This window comes from Diabrotica virgifera, chromosome 3 (genome assembly GCF_917563875.1).
Source record: "Diabrotica virgifera virgifera chromosome 3, PGI_DIABVI_V3a".
Lineage (NCBI taxonomy): Eukaryota > Metazoa > Arthropoda > Insecta > Coleoptera > Chrysomelidae > Diabrotica > Diabrotica virgifera.
Genome location: NC_065445.1, coordinates 272,592,472 through 272,617,088, shown reverse-complemented (window position 1 = coordinate 272,617,088; position 24,617 = coordinate 272,592,472). Strand labels below are relative to the sequence as shown.

The 24,617-nt window shown below is 31.2% G+C and overlaps 1 long non-coding RNA gene across 1 annotated transcript; it reads left to right on the top strand.

Annotated features, from left to right (window-relative positions):
- Window positions 1–639: 639 nt before the first annotated feature.
- LOC126882449 (uncharacterized) lies at window positions 640–23,123 on the top strand. Its single transcript, XR_007697354.1, has 2 exons — window positions 640–1,148; window positions 15,255–23,123. It is a non-coding gene; the product is annotated as an uncharacterized LOC126882449 (long non-coding RNA).
- The last annotated feature ends 1,494 nt before the right edge of the window (window positions 23,124–24,617 follow it).

Below are 24,617 nucleotides of genomic sequence, written 5' to 3'. Positions count from 1 at the left end.
TTTTAATTAAAATTAATTAAAACGAATGAAAACCTTTTTCTTAACGTAAACGACTAAATACCATATTTTGTTTTAGAACAATTAATTTTTAGTCCCCTCTCTCATTCCATTTGGACCTTGACATTGCAAATCTCAGTGTCGTCTGCGTATCTGAGGGTTTTTATCAGTTTTCCATTAATTTTTACTCCATATTCCAAGTTTTTTACAGCACGTGTATGTAAAGATTCTATCTGAATATCAATTGAACAACAGTGGGGACAGCACACAACTCTGCCTGACTCCATTTAGAATAAGTTGACACTCTTCTGTCGATTTCTCGTTAACACAAAGGTCGCTGTTTTTGGAGCAAATATAATTGTTTAGTGATCCTGACGTTGCGAGGCCAGAGCTTGTCTTGATCTACTGTATCGCAAATGCCTTTTCGTAATCAATAAAAACGGCGCAAAGACAGGTTTACGTTGGTCTAGACAAATTTGTAGTAAAACATTCAGTATAAAAAGTGCTCCTCTTGTTCCCAATCCAATTCTTAATCGAAACTGCTTTTTATCTTGATCTTCCCCAGCAAACAGACCGACGTGTTAATTACGTGCATTTTGGGTACATTTGTCACCAATATACGTAAATTGATAACGTGAATTTCACGTGAAAATTTGGTTGGAATGTCACATTGAAAATACGTCTTTAAATTACGTGAATAACTCGTCTTCAATAGACGTGTTATTTACCTTAAATAGCAATAAAATCTTTCGGGAAATTCACGTTGCAAATACGTGTTGATTAACATATCTTTTAGGGAATGTATATATTAGTATTCACGTGAAAGATACGTCCTCGGTTCACGTAAATAATTCGACCTTAATTAACTTATGAATCACGTAATTATTATCCTCATAATATGATATAAATAAAACAAGCATATAAAGTATTAACAATGTATTTATTTAGTAGAATTTAGAGACTTTAAAACATTTGTCCTGTATAATTATTATACAAGATAATGAACAAAAAATGGTACCGACCTAAAGACATATTAAAAAATTTGCCAACACAAAACACAACACAGGTAACTTTTAATTTCGAGGAGGACACTTCGACACTTTCTTGTTTTTTCTAATTGCATCATGGCACTTCAACCCTCGAGCAGTGAGGTAAACGTTAATACGAAAGACATTACTATAAATAAACCCGCCTAAAATAAAACGAGGGAAATAAAGCTCTTCACGTTTCACTTTTTGTTTTGTTGTGAGAAATGTGAGAAGCCAGAGAAGCTGATATTAGAGGTAATGATCATCGATTATAAAAATCGATTATTTTTAAATTACAGTTAAACTATTCTACTTACTTTAAATTAGTATTACGAATTTTCTTTTTGTTTTTAAATTTCTTCTACTATTAACTAATTGGTCTTACTAAAAATCTATTTCAATACCAGAATAATATAAAAAAATAATCCTATCGAAACGTATCTATTATTCGATAAATCGATTAATTTAGTTTTCGAACCAACTATGTTAGTCACGTGATGGTATTTAAAGGAGGGGAAAGGCTTGCTAGTACTTCATCACCGCGCGCGATTTGAAAATAAGACTCAATATCATTTTAGCTCCTGTGATATTTTTAAAGAAAAAAATAGCTTCAAATCAAGGTTGGATTGAAATAGTTATGCTAAATGATCTTAAAAGCGAAATCATAAACTTTTTGTTTAAATATTGGTATTATTTACATTACTTTTACGTGAAATATATCATAATTTTTCGACGTCCATAAAATACAATGAGTAAAATTCAAGCGATACGTATTTAACCAACACCGTTGTAAAATTTTGTTTCCAAAATATTTCTCAAAATTAAACCAAAGGAAGTTATTTCTGTTTCGTGATTATTACGTGAAATAAACGTACCTTTGCGATGTAACCAAAATTCACAAATCTTATAAAAAACATGTACTATATTCGTCATTATGATTTTATATTATTCTAATGTCAAACATGTATAAAGAAAGCACTAATATATAGGTGAATGATTTGGCACTGAAATACGTTTTTTTCCCGTCATAAATCACCGAGTTACGTATTCGTTGAAATTTGCCGTAAATTTAACGTAATCATCACGTAACTGGGCTCAAACCTGTTTGCTGGGTCAAACCGTGTAGAGTAGCTACTCTACACGCTTATTCCTTATCCTTCTGTGGATGGTACCTATACTAAATTTACATTCAAGATGCAGTAGAAATAAACAAAACCAAGACAGGTTAAATGCTACTAGGAGCACTCCTGAATCATAATTTACAATGTATAAACTTTGGAAATCATGATTTGGGATTTACAATGTATATACATTATGATTCGGAAATGCTCCTAGTAGCATTTAACGTGTCTTGGTTTGTTTTCTTCGACTGCATCTTGATTGTAAATTTAATATGCATAAGAATAACTTCAAAGTGTGACTCATAGGACCTGTAAGTCTCTAGTCTCTGCATTGTTTCGGAAGTTGTTTTTTTTTTGTAGTCATTAATTCAGACTTCAACAAATCGTCAAAGTAGTTTTATAATACAGGGTGCGCCAAACCTCTGGTCTTCTTTGATTACGGCTAAACTATGAGATATACAAAAAAATGTTTATAACAAAACTAATGTGTATCAAAGAGGTCTATAATTTAAAATTATTTTCAATTATACAGGGTGAGTCAGAACGACGGTATGAACCAAAGTTGTATTTTTTTAAATGGAACACCCTGTATATTAAATCATTTTTGAATATATTATTTAAAAATATGAAAAATTTGTATAAGGTCTTATAGGTCTAAAGTTAATAATTTTCGAAATATTTACATTTTTATTGAGAAAAATGGTAATATTTATAGGGTTGTGGATTATGTTTCCAAGGAAATAAAAATTTGGGTGATAGGTCAAAGTTTTTAAAATATAGTGTTATTTTTAAATAATTTAATATTTCTTACTTTTGGCCATAAAATATACAGTGTGATCACTATTTGCAAATACAAAATTTTCTCATTTTTTTTAAATGGGACACCCTGTATATTATTTTTGCGTTTTGTAGTAAATATTACAACCTTTCTTTTGGTATAAGGTTGTATGTACCTAGCATGTTTCGTTTTGTAGATATTTAAAAAAACTATAGATTTTACGTGTTTGCGGATTTTTTATTTAAAAATTTTTTTGCAAAAAAAATAATTATAATCTGGTTTTAGAAACATACACTAAAATATAAAATATGAAGATAAAAACGTAATTAAAGATTAAAATAAATCGTATGCTAGTACAATTCAATTGAATTTAATAACTTTAAATTATTTTACAAAAAATATTTTACCATATTAATGAATGCATAAATTAGTTACTAAATTAAATAAACAACCAAATTTAAATCAATCGTAGTAATTTTTCTACTACAGCAACTTTCCTGTACCAAATTAATTGTTAGTTAAATTGTATTTAGTTAAACTTTTAATTTACCTTTTAAACTTACTTACATACATCTTGAGAATATAAAAATTATTATAAAGTATGCTTTGAAACAAATGAATGTTAAATGTATCATCCAAATTATTTATTAATATAAATAGTATTTACTGGTGTCACAAAAACTGGGAATACTTTTGTAGTTGAAATTTTTGTAACAATTTTTTTTATTTTAAATTTTAATTTTTTAACCGAAACATTTTTGGATATGACATTTGTTTTGGGCGAAACCATTAGAAATTATTACCAGATTTTGTGACGCGAGTAGGTACATAGATACTATTTACTTCTTAATATACTTCCATAACGTTCATTTGTTTCAAAGCATACTTTATACGTTCCCAAGATGTAGGTAAATTAAAAAGTTATTAACTTATCTTACTCGTAAATACAATATAACTAACAATTAATTTGGTATAGGAAAGTTGCTGCGGTAGAAGAATTACTACGATTGATTTAAAATTTGGTTGTTTATTTAATTTAGTAACTAATTTATGTATTCATTAATATGGTAAAATATTTTTTGTAAAATAATTTAAAGTTATTAAATTCAATTGAATTGTACTAGCATACGATTTATTTTAATCTTTAATTACGTTTTTATTTTCATATTTTATATTTTAGTGTATGTTTCTAAAACCAGATTATAATTATTTTTTATGCAAAAAAATTTTTAAATAAAAAATCCGCAAAAACGTAAAATCTATAGTTTTTTTAAAATATCTACAAAACGAAACATGCTAGGTACCTACATACAACCTTATACCAAAAGAAAGGTTGTAATATTTACTACCAAACGCAAAACTAATATACAGGTGTAATAAAATTATTTAAAAATAACACTATATTTTAAAAACTTTGACCTATCACCTAAATTTTTATTTCCTTGGAAACATAATCCACAACCCTATAAATATTACCATTTTTCTCAATAAAAATGTAAATATTTCGAAAATTATTAACTTTAGACCTATAAGACCTTATACAAATTTTTCATATTTTTAAATAATATATTCGAAAATGATTTAATATACAGGGTGTTCCATTTAAAAAAATACAACTTTGGTTCATACCGTCATTCTGACTCACCCTGTATAATTGAAAATAATTTTAAATTATAGACCTCTTTGATACACATTAGTTTTGTTATAAACATTTTTTTGTATAGGTATCTCATAGTTTAGCCGTAATCAAAGAAAACCAGAGGTTTGGCGCACCCTGTGTACGCCGAGATATTATGAGGTCCAACAGCTTTCCTGTTCTTTGCCAACTTTACCTATAGCATGATTATACCTTTAGTATTTCTGGTTCTTCGTCCTCACCTAATGTCTGTTGTTTTTCTAGTCTGACGTCATTAAATAGTTAATTTATGTATGTATACCAAGTTGTCTTAAATACATCATCATCTTTTCCCTATCATGTCTACAATTATTGTATAAGGAAGTTTCTCATGATAGAGGCCCGCTATTTCTCTGCCTTTTTTGAACATATTAAATGTGTCGTTGTTTGTATTCTAACTATTCCATTTCAAGGCATTTATGTTTTATTTACATTTCTGTCGCGATCTGTCTCTTCTGTTGTATTAATTTCTGTTTTTTCTTATATTCTGTTGTGTCTCTTTTGTCTTAGCCGCCCCATTAATTCAAGAATTTCGTTGGTCATCCATTGTTATTTTTTGTCTCTGACTCACTTTAGTATATGTTTCTATTATTTGTGAGATAATATAATCTTTAAACATTTTCCATATTTCTACACCATTGTTCCCATGTATTATTTTACTAAGCTGGTTATTTAGATCTTGTTCTATTTGTTGTTCGTTATCCTCTGTTAAATTTTTTGGGACTTTTTGAAATTTCTTTGAGCTTGATTTTGATGTTCAACACTTGACAATTTACACGTTTCAATTTGCCGTAAAAATCTTCTGATAATTATTTTCAGGTATAATATCACAAGAGAGTGAGAATAAATTGAAAATAATGCGACAGTTTTTCGAAAATTTGTTGTCTGGCAATAGACACGAGAGCCCGCAGGGCTCGAGTGGCTATTGCCCAATGACAACAAATTTGAGTAAAAATGAAGCATTATTTTCTTATTTATTCTTACTGTCGTGTGATATTCGTAAGATTATTTTTTAAAACGTATATTATGGATAATATTATGGACACGAGAGCCCGCAGGGCTCGAGTGGCTATTGCCCAATGACAACAAATTTGAGTAAAAATGAAGCATTATTTTCTAATTTATTCTTACTGTCGTGTGATATTCGTAAGATTATTTTTTAAAACGTATATTATGGATATTTTCTTAAACGTGACAGTTGTCAAAACTAGGAAACTGGTTGCCATTAAACAGAAACAATCTACTTAAAAAAATTCTATCGGTAATTTTCTACAATAGATAATTGTCAGTATAATTTTAATCTGATTGGACAGGATTAAACACGTGATCAAATATCTTACTATACGATTGGAAGTTAAAATCATCAAAAAATAATCGGTTAAAAAACTTGTGCAGAATTGGTGCATTCCAATGTAATCCGAAAATAGCAAAACTTTGTTAGGAAAAAAATTGTATTCTAACTAAAATTACACTCATTAATAATTCATTAGTAATGCCATTATTCGAAGCTTATCTAATACTTCGACAAATAGATGTAACTACATACAAGGATTGACAATACATATTGGTCCGAATTTTTAAACCACTACCTACTGATTTGTATAGTTTTACTAGATTATAAAAAACGCTTGTCCTTTCCATTTATATGGCGCGTTGGAAAACTCATTAAAAAAGGAAAAATAAAAAACAAAAATTAAAGAAAATTAATTTACTGGCGATTTGAATCCGGGAAGTACAAGGTGTGAGTTATTCAATGGGTGAGTAATCAATATAATTATTTCAATCGAAAATTCTCACGTTGAACTATCTGCATTTAAAAAAAAATTCGTTGAAATCTCTACTTTCTGAATGTGTAAAAAACAAACATTACTACGGCGAAATTTTCTTAAAAATTAAAATTAAATTTTATTAAAATTAACATTTTAATTGTTTGTTTTGATTTGATTGATTACAACACGATTAATTGTTTTTTACCCTTAAAACTTACCCCCTTCCACTTCCCTACCTCAAATCGCTTGTAAATTAGGTATTATTTTTTTAATTTTTGTTATATTTTAGTCCTTTTCCAATGGTTCCAATATTTTTTAGTCTCAAAGGTTTTCGACCCTGACCTATTAAACCGAATCCAGTGTTCAAATTGCAAACCTATACCAATTCTAGTAAAAAATATTGTTGACTGTACCAATTTTCCTTATCAAAAATGATTGATTGATATTATCAAATTAAAGTAGTTTTGTGGAAGTATTGCTACAAATAACTTTCCGATGTATTGTCAATCTCGAAATCTTGAATAGATAATTATAAATTATTATTATAGAAGATAAGATCTTTTTATTTCTCAACATATCTGTGATCGAAATATGTAAGACTGTTAAATTTAAATGCTCAGCATATTATTAATTTTTTGATTGCATGCGTTAATATTATCTAAAGGTTCTATTGGAATAAAAGAAGGCAAATTTTAGAGATAAGATCTAAAAAACTGGTATAATAAACATAAGAAATTCGATGCATACTTTGAATGAATGATTCATAATGGCATAACATTTTTTATTTATAATAAACAAATAAACTTTGATAACTGCCCATTCAGACGACATACACCATACGATAATTTATTCGAAACGATATTTTAATCGAATCGATAGACTGTTCTGACGGCATGCTCATACACGATCATTTCTTCGAAACGAAATATCGAATCAAATATCTTGAGCACAAAGCTCTAGTTAGTTTGTGACGACGGTGAATCATGGATGTCAATACGTTTATTACGATGTATTGCTATCTAAAATGCCGAAAAAGACGAAACAGGAAGTATTGAGAACATCTGAAAAAATGGACTGCTATAGAAACTTATCAAAATTTCTACCTCCACTTTTATCACTATACAGTGACAAAATCGAACGTATCTGCTAAAATTTCTGAGAACAGTATACAATCGAATCGACTGAACACGCGCATTTAAAACTAAGGTCAATTCCACGTTTTTTTTCGATTCGAACAAAAATTCAAATCCGTACCTTCTGAATGAGCTGTAAAAAGTTTTAGCAGGGAAAGTAGAGACATAAAATATCTATAATACGGAAGGAAACAAAAATTCATTACATTTATATAATTTAGTTCGGTAAATGAACATGGGTACTATTTTGGCTTTGTCAACCACCATTCCTAAAGTTGTATTGTCCTGTCATTATACAGGGTGTTTCATTGGGAAAGTAACATAAGGTAACTGTAAAAAGAGGACACTTAGGCGGTGTCAAAAATACCATACTTAATGGGTCTTACTTCATTAATAACAAAGATACTGAGTGTTTTATTTATTTTGAATTTTCTTAGTTTCATAACTTTTTAACCACACTGTATATTCATTTTATATTTGGCACGGAAATTATGTTTAAGGTGTACAATAAATTAATTTATTTACAATTTTAAAAAATCCAGGTCCGGATTAAAAAATACTGGAAAAATATTTCGATCCAAAAACAACACCATGTACATTAATTTTTTTTAAATGGCTTTTGAATTTGAAAATATGATGAAAAATTAAATTTAGTGGTATACCTTGAATTTTGGCAAAATGATTTTTCTGGTAAGATTTTGAATTTAAATTCTGAAATTATGTGAATTGCGAGAGTTCTAAGTAGAAAAAAATTGAAATACAACTTACAACTTGTTAACCCCACTGTATATTTATGTTATATTGAACACGCAAATATTCTTTAAAGTGTCCAATCAATTAATTTATTTGCAGTTATAGAAAATCCATCCTGATTAAAAAATATTGTAAAAATGTTCCGACCCAAAAAAAACACTCCGTACATTAATTTTTTTTAAAATGGATTTTAAATTTGAAATGAGGATGAAAAACTAAATTTAGTGGTATACTTTGAATTTTCGGCAAAATGATTTTTCTGGTAAAATTGTGAATTTGAATTCTGAAATTAGGGGATATGCGACAGCACTAAGTAGAAAAAAGTTAAAATGCGACTTAATTTTAATTAATACGATTATTTGATCTAAATTGGTAAAATGTTAACATTTCAGTGTTTTTTATTATTTATCACAAATAGTTTATAGCGAATATTCATCTCTAAATAATGAATAAATAATAAAGGGTCAATAAAAAATACATCACTGTAATCAACAAAGTGTCTAAAAATTAAAACAAAACAGCGAAAATTAGCAGGATAATAACTATTCCACACTGAAGTACAAATTCAAAATTACCACCATCAAACATTATTGTTATGTGTCAAAATGTTAATATTTTACCAACTTATATTAAATAATGGTATTAATTTAAAAAAAGTCATATTATAATTTTTTTACTTCGAGCTTCGCAATTCACATAATTTCAGAATTCAAATTCATAATTTTACCAGAAAAATCATTTTGCCGAAAATTCAAAGTAAACCACTAAATTTATTTTTTCATACACTTTTCAAATGCAAAATTCATTTAAAAAAATTAATACACAGGGTGTTTTTTTTGGGTCAGAACATTTTCCAATCTTTTCTAATCCGGCCCTGGATTTTTTATAATTATAAATAAATTACATAATTGATTGGACACCTTAAAGAATATTCATTCGCGTGTTAAATATAAAATAAATATACAGTGTGGTTAACAAGTTGTAAGTCGTATTTCAATTTTTTTCTACTTCAAGTTCTCGCAATTCACATAATTTCAGAATTCAAATTCATAATTTTACCAGAAAAATCATTTTACCGAAAATTCAAAATATACCACTAAATTAAATTTTTCATCCTCTTTTCAAACGCAAAATCCATTTTAAAAAAATTTAATGTACAGGGTGTTGTTTTTGGGTCGGAACATGTTTCCAATATTTTCTAATCCGGCCCTGGATTTTTTATAATTATAAATAAATTACATAATTGATTAGACACCTTAAAGAATATTCGCGTGTTAAATATAAAATAAATATACAGTGTGGTTAACAAGTTGTAAGTCGTATTTCAATTTTTTTCTCTTTCAAGTTCTCGCAATTCACATAATTTCAGAATTCAAATTCAAAATTTTACCAGAAAAATCATTTTACCGAAAATTCAAAATATACCACTAAATTAAATTTTTCATCCTCTTTTCAAACGTAAAATCCATTTTAAAAAAATTTAATGTACAGGGTGTTTTTTTTGGGTCAGAACATTTTCCAATATTTTCTAATCCGGCCCTGGATTTTTTATAATTATAAATAAATTACATAATTGATTAGACACCTTAAAGAATATTCGCGTGTTAAATATAAAATAAATATACAGTGTGGTTAACAAGTTGTAAGTCGTATTTCAATTTTTTTCTCTTTCAAGTTCTCGCAATTCACATAATTTCAGAATTCAAATTCAAAATTTTACCAGAAAAATCATTTTACCGAAAATTCAAAATATACCACTAAATTAAATTTTTCATCCTCTTTTCAAACGCAAAATCCATTTTAAAAAAATTTAATGTACAGGGTGTTGTTTTTGGGTCGGAACATGTTTCCAATATTTTTTAATCCGGACCTGTATTTTTTACAATTTTAAATATAGAATTGATTGTACACCTTAAAGAATATTTGCGTGCCCAATATAAAATAAATATACAGTGTGGTTAAAAAGTTATGAACCAAATAAGAAAATGGCAAAATAGATAAAACACCCAGTATCTTTGTTATTAATGAAGTAAGACCCATTAAGTATGGTATTTTTGAGACCGCCTAAGTATCCTCTTTCTACAGTTAACGTATGTTACTTTTCCAATGAAACACCCTGTATCATGGTCTAAAGTTCTTCAGCCAAGAAGTCGAGCGACTACTTGAACCTTTTTTGCCAACTATGTATCCTTCATGTGCTGGATACATCATTGGAGGTTATAGCGGAAAATTTTTTTATTTTAAACTGTTCTGATAAATTCTTAGAAGCCCAGCGTAGTTACTAGTATTGGGCTACGAAGACAAAACTGCCCAATGGGTACAACGTTTTTCTTACCAACCCAGACGAACAAAGGTTGGCGCAGCAAATTGGAAATGATGAACAGAAACGACTGACAAAATAAACTGGGACTGGAAGTTCGAGGCTCAATTAAGGCCGTAGTGCCACCAATCATGATATTTTTTGTATTCTTCTTATATCAAATTACATAGTATTGGAGAGATATAGCTGCAAAACATCGTTGTCAAAGAAAAACACAGAAGAAAATAGCAGATTTCTTTAAAAAACTCTCTAAAGATGTTCATTTTCCTTAATTTTATTGCTTTTTTTAAATTCACTTTTAATTGACGAAATTATTGAAACTATCAGCCATTTCGGTTAAACGCTGTTTCGGTTAAATGATGTTTTGGTTAAAAACGTTTCGGTTAACGGAGGTTTTACATACTGTAAGTCACAATTTTACTTTAAAATTATGTTTATTTGACGTTTCGATTTCCACTTCGGAAATCATTCCCAAAATACATCTTTGTCCTGCGGAGAAGGTTGTCTTTAGAGGGTGGTAAGAGGCATGGGCGCCCATACCCATTGGTAGGGGGGGGGGGCGTGGCCACCCCTAGCTTTTCGGGTGCTGCAGACTGTATAATATGGTTATCCAAAGTATACAAAATATAATGTGCAACATCTTCACGTCTGGCCCCCCCTGAAAATTTGTATATTGCCGCACGTGGTAAGAGGAGAAAGGACTTGGATGCTGAAACGTCTCTTCAGAAATTTTATAATTAATTAATTATGGCTGAATGAATGAGATTAAGATGTTACAGTACAATTATAATCAAGTATATTCAAATGGGAAATAAGCCACAATTTTACCTAAAAATGATTTTATTAACGTTTCGACGCCCAAGTCGGGTGTCGTTGTCAAAATACAAAATATACTAAATAAACAAAAATGTTGTTGCTTAGTAAAATATTCTTCTAATAATTTATTTAATCTGACTCATTTATATCGAGAGTAAACTAAATATAAACCCAAATACTTACGATGTCGGGATAGTATCACGAGGTTTTTCCTGGTTTTCCCTCGTGATTTACTATGGAATCTCTAACGCGAGAATTTCAGTGCCACCGTTGCATTTGGTTGTCTTTTTAAAGACAGATCACATGCTATGATTTTTTGTGGCGGATATTCTTGAGTTGGGATTGATTTCATGTAATCAAATGAACTATCTTTTAGTAAAGTCGTCCCAGGAACGCAACTCATCAATATTGGCAATATCATTTTAAAGTCGTCTACTTTAAAATGTATAATACGTGTCTGAATTGCCGATATAAATGAGTCAGATTAAATAAATTATTAGAAGAATATTTTACTAAGCAACAACATTTTTGTTTATTTAGTATATTTTGTATTTTGACAACGACACCCGACTTGGGCGTCGAAACGTTAATAAAATCATTTTTAGGTAAAATTGTGGCTTATTTCCCATTTGAATATACTTGATTATAAAAATGCCACAAGAAAATAGCTTCAGAAGTACAATTATAATAAATTGAATTTATTTCGCGATCAAGTTTAGGCAACTGTGGGGTTGACTTAAATACTTCTGCGCTTCTTGTGATTGGTCCTGTGCACATGCAAGTAGACGGAGTCTTATTTCGCTAGTTTAGTTGCGTATTTGATTTCAACGTTTTTTTTTTGTGGAGTTGATCTTTATGCAGTTGAAAGTATTTGGGCATCATTCTTATGTTAACTTAGTCAAAAATATACCATTGGCAGAATACTCTAAAATTGCTATCTTTTCATTATTAGTTAAACTACCATAACGTTAGCTTAAGCTGTAGAAATCCAATTTGAGTATGAAATACAGTGGAACCCCCCGGTAAGCCGGCCTCCGATAAGCCGGAATTCCGGCTAACCCGGACCGATTTTCATCAGACAAAACAAACATTTTTAAAGTTTAACTGAATTTTTTACCAAGAAATTATCAATAATGTAGTATGTATAAAACTTACGTAATTTACATTTACTGTGCATATGTATTTCATGTTTTTGCAATTATAATGAAGTTTATCTCGAAGCATAGTGTATTTTATTAATTATTACCATATTCTCCGGCTAACCCGGATTTTCGATAACCCGGATCGGCCGCGGTCCCGATTAATCCAACTTATCGAGGTTCCACTGTAGATAAGAAATTAAAAACCTCCTAAATAATGATATCTCATTTGTGTACTGGGCATAATATGCCCATAGTAATATGTGTTTTCTAAATTTTCTAGGTAATATACTAAATGTGTCTACTTTATTATTGTATGTACTTAATTAAATTAAAATTAAGAAACAACATCCTCATACAATTAATTCAATGTACTTTAGTTCTTGAGGACGTTTCCAACATTCTATCTACATGATCTCTCAAAAGTCGTTCCTTTTTGTGATTTGTAAATTATTTTCCTTATACGTTTAATTTTAGTTCAGCATTTCTTTTCATGTCTTTTTCGTTATTTTCAACCATGTCTATATACCACTTCCCATTATCTGAGTATCTTCTGAATATTCATACTCATTTTGTGTTCTGAATTATCCACTCCTTTCCTGATGTTTCTGAAAGTTTTCCCATATTCTGTTTGCTCTTTCGCACCCTGTTTGAATACTTCTAATTTTAAAAATGTATACCATTGGAAATGGATTAATAAATTTTCAATTTAAAAATCTTTTAGTAATATTTTTGATATTTTTAGTAACTTTACCTTACACCTCACACTTCTAATTTTGTTTTGTAACTTTTCCATAGTTTTTTCTGTCATGTTGAAACTTAGGGCCTTGGATTTTTCATGTTTTTTTTCAAAAGCACTTAACGAATGCTGTTCCTCATTTCGCACCCTTTTCTCATAAAATATTCTTATATTTCTTTTTCTTCTCTTAGAATATCTGGGATCAAACCCGTGACTTTAAGATTGTAAAACTGACTAATGACTGCTAGTCTAGTAACATAAGGGGTCCTGTGGACACTTTTAGTTCGCCGCGATTTGATGGTGGCATTATAGGTTTTTTGGGTCGCTGAATCCAATGGAAGTGGTCTGGAAGCCCAAATGTCTTCTTCTTCTTCTTCTTCTTCTTCTTCTTCTTCTCGCGACTAGGATTACTCCTGTTTGTCTGCCTCTTATTCCGTTTCAGTTTTTGTTGACTGTACATTGTCTTTCCACCTTTTCGGCGGCCTTCCAACGGGTCTTCTGCTATACGGCTTGTTGTTTTTACAGATGTTCGCTAATATATCTGGTTCCATTCGGATTACATGTTCGTTCCAGTTTTCCTTTCTTGTTTTTATCCACCTGTTAATATTTTGAATTTTGCAACGTTCTCGTATACTTCTGTTGCTTTGTCTGTCTCTTAATGATATGCCCGCTATTGATCTTAATACTTTCATTTCGATATTGTTGATTTGTTGTTTCGTCTTTCTTGTATCGGTCCTTGTCTCCGCTGCATATGTTAGGATAGGTCTTACTGTTGTCTTGTATACTTTTATTTTGCTTTCCATGGTTAGATATTTGTTTCTCCATATGGTTTCTCGGAGGCAACCACTTACTCTTGCCGCTTTTGTTGCTTGTGTTGTGGTCTCTGTTCTTATATTCCTGTCACTAGTGATCTCTACTCCTAGGTAATTGAATTTCATTACTTGTTCTACAATTTTGCCGTCTATTTCTAACTTGCATCTACGCGGCTCTTTACTTATCACTATACATTTAGTTTTTTCTACCGATATTCTCATATTAAATTTATTTGCTGTGAGATTGAAAGTGTGGAGCTGCCTTTGTAGGTCATCCTCGTTATCAGCAATTAGTACTGCATCATCGGCATAGCATAGTATCGTGATTTTAAGCGCTCCCATGTGGTATCCATGTCGTTTTCTGACTTCGTGAATTATTTGAGTCATCATCATATTGAATAACAATGGGCTGAGCGAGTCTCCTTGGCGGATTGGCGAGCCCAAATGTGGTGCGTTTAATTGTTATTAACAAATTATGGTAAAATTAGGTGTTTTCCAGGAATTATTAGAAGCCCTGTAAATAAATTGATAGTGTTAAGGTCTTCTCTAGTGTATTTTTGGTTGCTAAATCAGTGCGACTAGACCCAGCAAACAGACCGACGTGTTAATTACGTGAATTTTGGGTACATTTGTCAACAATATACGTAAATTGCTTACGTGAATTTCACGTGAAAATTTGGTTGGAATGTCACATTGAAAATACGTCTTTAAATTACGTGAAAAACTCGTCTTCAAGAGACGTGTTATTTACCTTAAATAGCAATAAAATGTTTCGGGAAATTCACGTTGCAAATACGTGTTGATTAGCGTATCTTTTAGTGAATGTATATATTAGTATTCACGTGAAAGATACGTCCTCGGTTCACGTAAATAATTACCTTAATAAACCTTAATTAACTTATGAATAACGTAGTTATTATCCTCATATGATATAAATAAAACAAGCATATAAAGTATTAACAATGTATTTATTTAGTAGAATTTAGAGACTTTAAAACATTTGTCTTGTATAATTATTATACAAGATAATGAACCAAAAATGGTACCGACCTAAAGACACATTAAAAAATTTGCCAACACAAAACACAACACAGGTCACTTTTTATTTCGAGAAGGACACTTTCTTGTTTTTTCTAATTGCATCATCGCGGCACTTCAACCCTCGAGCAGTGAGGTAAACGTTAATACGAAAGACATTATTATAAATAAACCCGCCTAAAATAAAACGAGGGAAATAAAACTCTTCACGTTTCACTTTTTGTTGTGAGAAATGTGAGAAGCTGATATTAGAGGTTATGATCATCGATTATTAAAATCGACTATTTTTAAATTACAGTTAAACTATTCTACTTACTTTAAATTAGTATTACGTATTTTCTTTTTGTTTTTAAATTTCTTCTACTATTAACTAATTGGTCTTACTAAAAATCTATTTCAATACCAGAATAATATAAAAAAAATAATCCTATCGTAACGTATCTATTATTCGATAAATCGATTAATTTAGTTTTCGAACCAACTATGTTAGTCACGTACCGTGGTCACGTGATAGTATTTAAAGGAGGAGAAAGGCTTGGTAGTACGTCATCACCGCGCGTGATGTGAAAATTAGACTCAGCATCATTTTAGCTCCTGTGATAGTTTTAAAAAAAAAATAGCAAAAATAGCTTCAAATCAAGGTTGGATTGAAATAGTTATGTTAAATGATTTTAAAAGCGAAATCATAAACTTTTTGTTTAAATATTATTATTATTTACATTACTTTTACGTGAAATACATCTAATTTTGCGACGTCCATAAAATACAGTGAGTAACATTCAAGCGATACGTATTTAACCAACACCGTTGTAAAATTTTGTTTTTCAAAATATTTCTCAAAATTTAACCAAAGGAAGTTATTTCTGTTTTGTGATTATTACGTGAAATAAACGTACCTTTGCGATGTAACCGACATTCACACCTATTATAAAAAACATGTACTATATTCGTCATTATGATTTTATATTATTCTAATGTCAAACATGTATAAAGGAAGCACTAATATATAGGTGAATGATTTGGCACTGAAATACGTTTTTTTCCCGTCATAAATCACCGAGTTATGTATTCGTTTAAATTTGCCGTAAATTTAACGTAATAATCACGTAATTGGGCTCAAACCTGTTTGCTGGGGACGCAATTACTCAAAATATGTTCTTATTTTTTTAATAACAAAATAATAGTTTATTCGCCGAAAAGCTCGAAATAATGCGCTATCTACAGCAAGTATGTAGTCTTTTTCATAGTATTTTTATACGCTAAATCGATTATTGCTAGTCATGATGGCTTAAACCACGTTCCGACTGTTTTATTAATAAATTATTGCAAAAATAACGGTTTATAGTACGTTCACTCACGGTTTTTGCTCTAAATTTTAAAAAACCACTTGGATTAACATGAAATTTGGCATACACGTAGCTAACATCTAACATGTCAAACAACACAAGTGATATTGTGCCGATGTCTGCTTTTACCCTGGGGGTGAGTTTCACCCCTTTTTGGGGGTGAAAAAAGAAACCTTTAAAATAAGTGTCCGGAAGTGGATAAACTGATTAATTCTAAGCAACTTTTGTTCTATACAGTTTTTTCACTAAGTCAATATTTTTCGAGTTATTTTGTTTTTTGTTGAAAAATGAACATATTCACTTGCAAATAGCTCGAAAAGTGTTGACTTAGTGAAAAAATTGTGTAGAACCAACGTTGCTTAGAATTAATCAGTTTATCCAATTCCGGACTTATTTTAAAGGTTTCTTCTTTCACCCCCGAAACGGGGTGAAACTCACAGTCAGGGTTAAAGCACACATCGGCACAATATCACTTGTTTTGTTTGACATGTTAGCTACGTGCATGCCAAATTTCATGTCATTCCAAGTGGTTTTTTAAAATTTAAAATAGTATGAAAAAGACTATAAACTTGCTATAGATAACGCATTTCGAGCTTTTCTTTGTTATTAACAAAATAAGAACACGTTTTGAGTAATCGCGACTAGTCGCATTAGATTCAGCGACCAAAAATACACCAGATAAGACCTTAACACTATCAATTTATTTACAGGGCTTCTAATAATTCCTGAAAAACACCTAATTTTACCATAATTTGTTAATAACAATTAAACGCACCATCTTTGGGCCTCCATTGGAAACCATTGGATTCAGCGACCCACCTGTAAAAACCTATAATGCCACCATCAAATCGCGGCGAACTAAAAGTGTCCACGGGACCCCCTATGTTGCGACTAGACTATGTAGACTGACCAATTTTAGAAAGACGTGTTGATTCCATATGCAATTAACAGTTCGGTCACTAAAAAAACGACAAGACAAAGGTAAGCAATATTAATTGGAGTTTCTGGGATTGATATAATATGTCAGTTAGTGTGTCTAGTCGTTTACGTCTACAGAACCTTTTCGGGTGTATAATCGCGATTTTTTGCTGGTAGGTTTCCGTCACTCATATGCAGGGGTGGGCAAATACTTTTAAGCGCGGGCCAAAATAAAATTTTCAAAATGTCTCCCGGGCCGGAGGACTATACCCAGTATGTACGCTAATGTTTTTGGTAGAGGTTTTTCTCTGCCCAAGAAATCTGTTTGACAAAAATACTATAAGTATCATTTTAAAGCATTTGGAGAAAGACATTTGACTGTTAATAATAATAAATTATCTTTCTGGTGTGTAAATGTACATGCGAACAATTTGTTCCCAGTGAAACTACGAAATTTTTAATATGGTCCATTATATTAAGCCATGACAAGGATCCAGATAAAAAATGAACTTCAGAAATTCGATCAAGAATAGAGTAATCAAGAGCAGCCTTTTTGAAGATAAGGAAATTTTTGAGTAACCAAAGATTCAATCTGCAAATCTGATATCGGATGGTAAAATTTTATGTCAAGTCAACCATCATAGACGAAATTCAAAGGAGGCAACGGATCTGGTATGGTCATGTACGACGTCAATGGACGACCGCCGGCTGCCAAAACAAATTTTAAAATTGACGCCAAGGAAAAGAAAGAAGAAAGGAACGCCAAAACAATCCTGGCTAGGCGGTATTCAGAAGCAATGTTGGAAAGGAACATTCACCCTGACGAATGCAATGACGGACGAAGCTGGAAACTGGCAACCGGAAAGCGGAAAACGCTATAATTAAGAGGGATAATAATAAAAATGTTATTTCCACTCTATTCTTCTTTATTGGATTGTTAATGCTGACTTAATGAAAAGCTGCAAGCTTTTGAGATGTGGCTTTTTAGGGAAATTGTGAAAATACCATGGTTCGATCACATTACGAACGAAATGGTGTTAAACAGAATGGAAAAGGAACAGAGAACTTTTGACCATCGTTAAAAGGAGAAAGACAGCAAGGAGAAAGGGTAACGTATCAAGGGGTATCATACTTAGAAATGATAACGTAAGTTCTTTTTTTTTCACCTCTGTGATAAACATTATGGAAGTTTTCAGGGACTTTTGGCCCTCAGTAATAATGTAATATTTCATTCTGCGTTTAAATTTTTCAAAAATACTTATTAGTTTTCTCAGGAATCGAAAAATATGAATGCATTAAAAAAAATACCTTGCACCTACGTTTTTAAAAAAATTGCTTGCAGGATTTCTAAATGGGCCGGATAAAGTAAGCAAAAGGGCCGGATCCGAGCCGGCCCACCTCTGCTCAAATGTCTTCTATGGTCGGTTGCTATGTAAACATGGGACTTTTCTCTTCTTAGAACAGTCTTCTTTCTCGCATGCGTTAAATATGTCCATTTCGCACATCAATCTATCATAGTATTTTACATTTTGCTAAAGAAATCTTGTATACTAATTTTTTCTCATAAAAGGGACATAAATTACCAGCCTAGGAATAAGTAATCCTCTCTGTTAATGTCCGCAGTTGCCTCAGGTTCTTTCTAATTTTTTCCTTCGCCTTCTTCATTCTATAGTGTACTCTGTGATTTTTTGGTACTCTTATTTCTTCGCAATATATCAATTTTCTTTGCTTCAATATGGGTGTTGTAAATAATATAGAAAAAAATAATTATGTTTTGTTTTTATGCACAAAATTTGTATTAATTTTTAATTTGATTAAGTACACAACTAAAAAGACATTTATTATTTTAACGTCACTTTTGAACATATTTAAAAAATATCGTTCAAACAGAGAGATGTTATTATCCAACAAGCGAGGAAAAATTCAGCATAGTTTTAAAATGACGTCCATTGAGACTTTGAATTAGAACAATGTGTCATTATTGTACAGTAAAGATAATGTTTAAACACTACAGTAACGGGTTTGCTATGTATTAGTAAAGGTTCTTTATAGTCATACAATATGTGTAGTTAGTATTCTTACTATATTATGTGTACAAAATAAAAACTGTTGCATAAACTTTGGACTAAATGTATAAGTAAAATGTTTACAATGGTTAGAAAAAGCTGATTTTTAAATTTTACATTGTGTTTTCAAATTTGACTTGCTCATTTCAAAATTTCTTTTTTACAGTTTTGTAGAATCATATTTTAGTAGACTGGGTGTGATAAAAGGGAGAAAATCATCAATACGCCAAAATTAATGTGTCGTGTGATTTTGTAAAAGAAAAAAACTGGTTATCTAAGTATACGAGGTTTAAGTTCAAGTATTGTTGGTGTAGCATCACAGTCACAGGGTGCTAAATCTGGCAAATAAGGCTTCATATAATAAAAAGGGCAGTGAAGATCAGTGTGAAAATTACAGAGGAATTGCGGTAAACAGCACAATAAGTAGGATGTATAGGAAACTTATTAAGAACCAAATAGAAAATGACTAAAGAGATTACGAAGCAGAGGAGCAAGCTGGCTATAGAGCTGGGCGGTCCACAATAGACCACCTGTACTCTATTACGCAAGTTATTGAGAAAAAAACAGCCGTCAATAAAGAAGTTCACCTGTTGTACGTAAACTTACAAAAAGCATATGACCGTGTACCGCTCAGCAAACTATGGTCAACCCTACATCAAACAAACATTAAACATGGTCTTATCAAAGCAGTCCAAAGTCTGTAATGGAACGACTGCAAAAATTAAAACTGGATCAAGGATGTCTGAGGAATTTAAGGTCATAAAAAGATTGAAACACGGTTGTTGTATTTCGCCTACCCTTTTTAAAATTTATTTGGAACAAGCACTCAAGCTGTGGAAAAGAAAATAATGTAGTGGCATGGGAAACCCTCTCAATGACAAAACAACACTATACACTTTATGTTTTGCTGATGACCAAATTCTGATTGCTCAGGATCATGACGACTTGAGTTACATGACGCAGAAGCTAATAAAAGAATATAACAAATGGGGTCTCGAAGTCAACATTAAGAAAACTGAAGCCATGTGTGTTGGAGGGACAAAGCATTCCATTACATTAGACGATGGGGTAGAAATTAAACACTGTGATGAATACAAATACCTGGACATGAAGATAACTCAAGATGAAACACTCGATGTTGCAATAAAAGACAGAAACATACAGGGTAGAAAAGTCATATTCATGATGAACGATATTCTGTAGGACCAAACATTATCTAAAGCCAACAAACAGCTCATATGTAATATCATACTTAAAAGTGTAATCACATAATATGGCAGTGAAGTTTTGCCACTAAAACAAAGAAAGAAGAAAATGATACTAGTAACAGAAATGGACTTCTGGAGAAAAGCAGCAGGCAAATTAATAAGAGATCGGATACCAAATGAGAGAATACGAGAAATGACGCGAGTCACACACACAATAATTGATGACATAAAAACAAAACAACTAGTATGGTACGGCCATGTACAGAGAATGCCAGATGACAGGATCCCTAAACAGATTTTGACGTGGACACCAAAAGGAAGAAGAAAAAGAGGAAGGCCGAGAAGAAGCTGGAGAGAGAGAATTGAAAAAGGACTAGAAGAAAGAGAAATCCCCCAGGTCTATGGATAAACAGAGAAGAATGACGGTTAGGAGTCGGAAGGCGTCGAAGAACGCTGTAAACCGATAGTAGTAGTAGTATAATAAAATGTTTGTACTGACACCTTGTTCTGGATGAAACAAGGTGTCGGACACAAGGTGGTGTATACCTTCTACATATAGTCAATTTGCCTGTTTGATAGACAAATTATTCTTTACAAATAGAAATTATGCTAATAGGTTTATAGGATTTTGGTTCCTATGGACGACGTTTCTCACTCTTACGTACACTCAATCTTACTCTCAATCATACACTAATCTTTTGGTATTTTTTTGGAATATTGTCTAATTTGTTTGGTCGCAACTACTATATGGGCTAGAAGCTTGGACTCTGAAAGACCAATTCGTAAGCAAATTGGAAGCATTGGAAATGTGGCTATATAGGACAGTATTCTAAAAAATCCTTGAACTGCAAAAATCTCAAACTAAGAAGTGTTAAAAACGATTTGGACATGGCAGATAGCTTATGAAAATGTACAATTAAAATAAGAAAAACATCGTATCTGGGCCACACACTTCGAAACGATAAATACTCTCTGCTACACGTCATCATGCAAGGAAGAGTAGAGGGAAGAAATGGCTTGGGAAGCAAGAAGAAATCTTGGCTGAGGAATATCAGTGATTGGACTAACGTCAGTGTTGAACATATATTTCACATTGCCAAAGATAGAGAAGCGTTTAAAGAAATGATCGCCAACATTCGTTAGATGATGGTACAATATAAGAAGAAGAACCCTAATTTAAAATACGTTGAAACGGCGTTGAATATTTTGAGTACGTGAGCGATTGTAACTGGGCTATAAAGATATGATCCTCCCCAGGACATTTTTAAGGCTTTCAACTAAGGCTGTTCAAACTATTTAATGATCTCAATGTAACAAATTTTTTACCAAGAAACTATGTACTCAAACGGCTTCCTTTTTAGTTCCTGTGGAGTCTTCAAAACTCCATCATCCTGAGATGACCATCAAAAGAACACCTGAGAATGAAAATAATATAGCAATAGACAAGTTACTATACTATTGAACGTGTGGATACATATCTGGGCACAGAAATCAATCAAAAGAATTCCGTAACAAGCGAAATTAATTCACGTATTTCCAGTGGAAATCGTACATACTATGCTAATAAAAGATTGATGACATCGAAATTACTAGATAAAAGAACCAAAATGACTATCTACAGAACCTTGATTAGACCCGTTGTAACCTATGGTTGTGAAACCTGGGTAATGATGAAAAAAGATGAAGCCCAACTCAGAACATTCGAGAGAAAGATACTGAGAAAAGTGTATGGCCCGGAACAAGAGGAAGACGGTACATGGAGAATCAGGAGAAACGACGAGGTTAATGAACTGAATGAAAGGTATGATATTGTAAGATTTGTGAAAAGTCAAAGACTGTCATGGCTAGGACATGTTCAGCGACAAGAAGATACGAAAACGACAAAGAAGATATTACAGTGGAAGCCGGTAGGAAGGCGAAAAAAAGAAGAAGAAGAAGAAGTCTTCAAAATGACCACTTTAGCCAGTGGAGTGGTCGCTTTAAAGATGCATCGCGGGGGCTAGATTGGTCATTGACTCTCAAACGTATTTCTGAACTTAATCTTCATATATGACAGTAAGAAAAATTTTACGAAATCACATGACAACTTTAGTAGTAGGTACCTGTAACACACCTTCCTAATGGTGTATTATATATCTTCAAACTATTTTTTCTTGCTTAATAATATTGGCCTAAACATTAATAATTCGATAAAAACAAAAGTGACGACTGGGTGAGATATCTATCTATAACCCCGAAAATAGGTAACACTGTTTAACCTCAGCGACCTCTTAACAATCTAAAACCATTTGTCGTGAAAGTATAATAGTTTTTATGTTGTACAGACGTACTAAAGATATATTTGTTTAAATAATATGCAGCCAATGTATATAAATATTGTACATAAGAATAACCAAAGAAAATGTCTTGTATAGATTAATAAAAATTGTTTTCCTGTATAATAAATAAAATAATCATAAAAATATTATCACGGTTGTTCTCATCTTAAACTAACCTAAACCTAAAATATCCCCATTAATTTTTGCATAAGAAAATTCCCCTTTTATAAAAAATGGAGGGTCCAGAAGTTAAAACTTTGCTTCAACAGTAGACGTCCTGAAGAGACGTTATACGTAGGGAGGAGCTGAAATAATCTCGAGGGTGAAAAAGAATATTAAGAACGCAGGGGTAGAATTTCGGACCAATGCTTTTTAAATGCATTTATTTTGTTCGAATACTGAGAAAACTATAAATATTTTTTAAAAATTTAAACGCAGATTCAAAGAACGAGGGCCGAAATAGATAGGCCTGAGAATAAACAAAAAGTACCTATCTTTTGAAAGAGATAATTGAAATTAAAAATCACAATAAAATTTCTCTTGTTTTTTCACCCCTGTAACTTATTAAAATAAGCATTATAGAAGTTTTCAGGGACTTTCAGCACTCGGTAATAATGTAATCTTTCATTCTGCGTTTAAATTTTTTTTAAATAGTTATTAGTTTTATCTAGATTTAACTATTTATATGGGAAATAAGCCACAATTAAATTGAAAAAATAATTTTATTAACGTTTCGACGCCCAACTCTTTCATCTTTCAGTAAGGTCGTCCCAGGAACGCAACTCATAAATATTAGCAATATCATTTTAAAGTCTTCTACTTTAAAATGTATAATACATGTCTGAATTGCCAATATAAATGAGTCAGATTAAATAAATTATTAGAAGAATATTTTACTTGGCAACAACAATTTTGTTTAGTTAGTAGTATTTTGTATTTTGACAATGACGCCCGATTTGAGCGTCGAAAAGTTACTAAAATTATTTTTTCAATTTAATTGTGGCTTAATATTTATGGCGGATAAATATTTTTTCATATATTATCATATAAAGTTTGTTATTAAATAAACTTAAAAACAACCTGCTAGTTTTCACAATCATAAACTTGTCAGGATGACACGTTTCACAATTAAAATCACGTTCCACAGTTAAAACTTAAAAGTTTGTTAAGTTAGGGCCATCGGTACATAATTCGCAATTATTTTACGGCTATCCCTACTTTTTCTGTCTTTACACAACAAATTACGTGTAGTAAAATTCACACTGGTATGGACATGTAAACATTACTAGAATGTCATTATACTTGAAAATGTCATCATTAATTTAAAGAGATGGCTTTTGAATGTTCTTGGATAACTGTTATTTTTATAATTGCAAATTATTAATTCAGTTAATAAATCTGATAATTTTTTCACTAACTATGTATTCAGTGATTGTAATAATTTATATGTACACCAAAAACTAATACTCAATCGAGAAAAGAGGAAAAGTGTTAAAGTGCTTTTTTAATATTAGGTATATTGTAAGTATGGAACGCTTACAATTTTGAACATCTTTAACAACAAAATACTTGGATCACAGAATAATATTATCCTGATGTATTCTCTGCTTGGATCTTCCACAAATAATACACAATAAATAACT